Source organism: Rutidosis leptorrhynchoides, chromosome 2 (assembly GCF_046630445.1).
Source record: "Rutidosis leptorrhynchoides isolate AG116_Rl617_1_P2 chromosome 2, CSIRO_AGI_Rlap_v1, whole genome shotgun sequence".
In the NCBI taxonomy this organism is placed as follows: domain Eukaryota; kingdom Viridiplantae; phylum Streptophyta; class Magnoliopsida; order Asterales; family Asteraceae; genus Rutidosis; species Rutidosis leptorrhynchoides.
This window is the reverse complement of record NC_092334.1, coordinates 656,482,434-656,487,076: the sequence shown is the minus strand read 5'-3', so window position 1 is coordinate 656,487,076 and position 4,643 is coordinate 656,482,434. Positions and strand designations below refer to the sequence as shown.

The following is a 4,643-nucleotide window of genomic DNA, read 5'->3' as shown; positions in this document are numbered from 1 at the left end:
GTTATTGGAGCCAAACAGTACTCAATTATATTGAGACCAAACGAATCTTGCCCCTCTACTGCATCTTTTGGCTATTCGAAACGTGGGCAAAATCAGAAAAGTCTATTAATTGGATAACTTATATAATTTTTCTTTCCTTTTAAAAACTAATATGATATTCAGTGAATGCACTTAGCAAGACGTTCACCACCTTTTGTACGTTCACCACCTGTAACTCGATCAAGACATCTAGCTAATATTACCGCCGTTGATTTTTCTTTAGAATTGTCATCCAGTCGACCAAGTACTCCAATTCAAATTTCCGATAATCCATTTTTTGAACCCGACCTCACAATTGAGAATCCGGAGAATATTCAGGGACGATTCATAGATCCTGAACCATTAATTTTTCCTCCGGAACCACCAATCATTCAAATAGAGATTGTTGAGGAACGAACCATTAAATCAGAACCCTCTAGTGATTCAGATTCAACAAATTCAATTATGGAGAATCTGGAACCTTTAAGTATGGAAGACCGAATGAGAGCTAAACGCACTGGCCAAGGTCACGCAATTACTCATCCAGACATTAATGCGCCAGATTATGAAATCAAAGGACAAATTCTACACATGGTGACTAATCAATGCCAATTTAGTGGTGCGCCGAAGGAAGATCCAAACGAACATCTTCGTACCTTTAATAGGATCTGTACACTATTTAAAATAAGAGAAGTTGAAGATGAATAGATATATCTCATGTTATTTCCCTGGACTTTAAAGGGAGAAGCCAAAGATTGGTTGGAATCGTTACCTGAAGGGGCGATTGATACATGGGACGTTTTAGTTGAAAAATTTCTTAAACAATTCTTTCCGGCATCTAAAGCCGTAAGACTTCAAGGAGAGATTGTTACGTTCACACAGAAACCGAATGAAACTCTATATGAGGCATGGACAAGATTTGAAAAGTTATTAAGAGGATGTCCGCAACATGGTTTAGACACCTGTCAAATAGTACAAATATTCTACCAAGGATGCGACATCACTACAAGGAAAGGCATCGATATAGCAGCTGGTGGTTCCATTATGAAGAAAACCGAAACTGATGCTTATAAAATTATTGATAACACTGCTTCCCACTCACATGAGTGGCACCAAGAAAAAGATATCATTAGATCATCTAAAGCAGCTAGAGCCGATTCTAGCCATGACTTAGATTCCATTTCAGCAAAGATAGATGATGTCGAGAGATGAATGGAAAAGATGACTAAAGATATACACTCAATACAAATTAGTTGTGAGCAGTGTGGAGGACCACATTTGACAAAAGATTGTCTCAGTATTGAACTAACAATGGAACAAAGAGAGAATATTTCATACATAAACCAAAGGCCTGGAAATAATTATCAGAATAATTATCAACCGCCAAGACCAATTTACAATCAAAACCAGAATTATAACCGAAATATTCCATACAACAACCAACAAGGTCCTAGCAATCAACAAGTATCCAATAATACTTACAATCAGCAAAGACCTAATTTTCAAAACAAACCACCACAAACCGATGATAAAAAGTCAAATTTAGAAGATATGATGACGAAGCTAGTTGAAACTCAAACGCAGTTTTTCACATCTCAAAAACAAACAAATGAACAAAATGCTCAAGCATTTAGAAATCAACAAGCTTCTATTCAAAATTTGGAACAAGAAGTAAGTAACCTAGCAAGGTTAATAGGTGAAAAAAACCGGGAAGTTTACCTAGTGATACAAATGCTAACCCCCGGAATGAAACAGCTAAAGCCATTACCACAAGAAGTGGTATTACACTTAAACCACCTGAAGTACCTGTAATTTCTGATGAAGCTATTCCTACTCCACAAGAACCACAACCTGAGCAAGATAAGGAAACAGAACCGGTAGTTGAAAAGGTTAATGAAGATAACACAGTTAAGGCAAAACCTTATGTTAAACCATATCAACCACCACTTCCTTACCCGAGTAAAATGAAAAAAGAGAAACTTGAAGCCAAGCAATCTAAATTCTTGGATATGTTTAAACAGATAAATGTAAATCTTCCTTTCATTGATGTAATTTCATGAATGCCTAGATATGCTAAATTCTTGAAAGATCTAATCTCGAATAGAAAGAAAATAGAAGAACTCTCGGCTGTTACTATGAATGCTAATTGTTCAGCAGTGCTGTTGAATAATGTAACGAACCGGATTTTTCCGATCGTTTTATACTTATGAGATTAATATTTACATAAAATAAACCTTACCAACATGATAAGCAATCCAAACTGTTGAGACTTATGTTTTTGAAAAGAGTTTCACACAACGTTTGACCGTCCAATTTGACCGATGATATCACGAACTATATAACACACGATAATTATACGATTATGTATATGTACATATCTATACATATTTAACATGATTTAAGGATGGTTTAACATTTCATTATGAACTAACAACAATGAGTTATAAGTATACTTTGAGACCACTAACTTAAGTTATCAAAACGATAACTATATGTAACATTCTTTGACATATATACTTACAATATATAATGTGTTGGTGATCTATGTCACCAATATGATTTAAGTGTAATGGGATTAATTTGTAACCAAAATAATCTTGATAAATATCGAACAAGTTTGGGGAAGTGTGGAGTGCACACTTGTTTGAACTTATCTTGATTATGACGGGGGTTCGGGGGCAGCGCCCCCGATAAGCGGGGTCCAAGGGGTGGCAACCACTGGCGGGGTCCAAGGGGCAGAGCCCCTGGCTGGGGTCGAGCTGCCAGGTCAGCTTGGAATTTTTTTTTTTTGGGCTAACATTGCTTTATTAAAAATGTCTTAAAATTTTATTTTGGCCCGGTTTGACCCAAAAATAAAAGCCCAGTTTTGAGCCTCTTTTACAGGTATAAACCCGTCCATATTTGAATTCTCGTTCCGATTCCTCAAAATTTCTACAAGTATATCTAGGGTATATGTAACCGTATCATACTCAGCTTCTATACGTATTTACTATTGGTATATACCAACAATAACCTTCAATGATCAGCCACTAGACATGATGTTACATGTGGGAACCAGCCATTTAACCTCATGTGTGACTTTTGTGCAAGAAAACAAACTAAATCTCCTATATATCCATCCCATAATCATGCTATTTTGCACACACACACACACATACAATTTCATTTCCAATTTTCTTTCAAGTTAATTCACTCCCTAATCTCTCTTCATTTACCTACTCAAGAACGTATCAATATAGTCATCCGATTTCAAGGAGATTACTTCCAATCTTTCAATCCCACTCCACCACTCTTTTGATTCCAAGATTTTTCTTACCTTTTCCAGTAGCTTTGTCCAAGTAACTTGAGGTAGTAACCTTATTCATAACCTTATTCGATTCATATTTATATAGCTATCTTATTTTGTGTTATAAAATTTTAACAACAAGAACATAGTTTGAGTGATTTCAAACTTGTTCGCAAACTAAATAGATCCTTCTAATTTGATTTTTAAAAACACTTCAAGACCTGTAATATATCATATTATGACAAAATCGGATTAATCATATCTTGGCTAATTAACATAATATTTAATATATATTTACTTATGATTTTATTTTATATATTTCAGGACCACCCGTAAACAACACGAGAAGATTAATCATAAGACCTCATGATTGTACGCAACACGTCATTTGACAACACGGTACTTTATGTACGCAACACATCATTTGAAAACATGGTACCATGGGTCAAGATTAATTCTGATCAACACGAATACGATGGGGTCTTTATTTATTTTATTTAAGCAACTAATTGTGGACCACTAACATCGGACTGCTAACTACGGACTAAGAAAATATTAAAAGTATATATATATATATATATATATATATATATATATATATATATATATATATATATATATATATATATATATATATATATATATATATATATATATATATGTAACGATTACTTGAAAAGAAAATATGTTGATATATTATATATATGGTTAGGTTCGTGATATCTATCGGAGACCAAGTCGAGTTAAATACCTTCAAGACAAAAGTGAGTATATAGTCCCACTTTTAAACTCTAAATATTTCGGGATGAGAATACATGCATTTTATGATTTACGTTATGGACACAAGTGATTAAAAATATATATTCTACGTTGAGTTGTACCACTGGCATACTTCCCTGTAACTTGGTAACTATTATTTACATGAGGTATTGTAAACGCGAATCCTGTTGATAGATCTATCGGGCCTGACAACCCCAATCGGACTGGACGACCAGTATTCAACGGTTGCACAGTACTTCGTTTCGGTGACTACACTTGGTACGGTGTAGTAAGATTTCATAATAAAGGGAATATGCGACGTTGATTAAATGTTAAGTATGGTTATCAAGTGCTCAACAACTTAGAATATTTTTATTAAAACGTTTATATATGAAATCTTGTGGTCTATATTCATAACGCTGCCGGCATTAAACCTATATCTCACCAACTTTATGTTGACGTTTTAAGCATGTTTATTCTCAGGTGATAACTAAAAGCTTCCGCTGCAACATGTTGAATTTAAGCAAGATCTTGAGTATGCATATTTGTGTCAAAAATAAAACTGCATATCGGAGGATTT

At 34.4% G+C, this 4,643-nt stretch overlaps 1 non-coding gene across 1 annotated transcript; it reads right to left on the bottom strand.

Moving 5' to 3' along the window:
* Positions 1-867: 867 nt before the first annotated feature.
* Positions 868-974, bottom strand: LOC139894895 (small nucleolar RNA R71). Its single transcript, XR_011775373.1, has one exon. It is a non-coding gene; the product is annotated as a small nucleolar RNA R71 (small nucleolar RNA).
* Between the last annotated feature and the right edge of the window lie 3,669 nt (positions 975-4,643).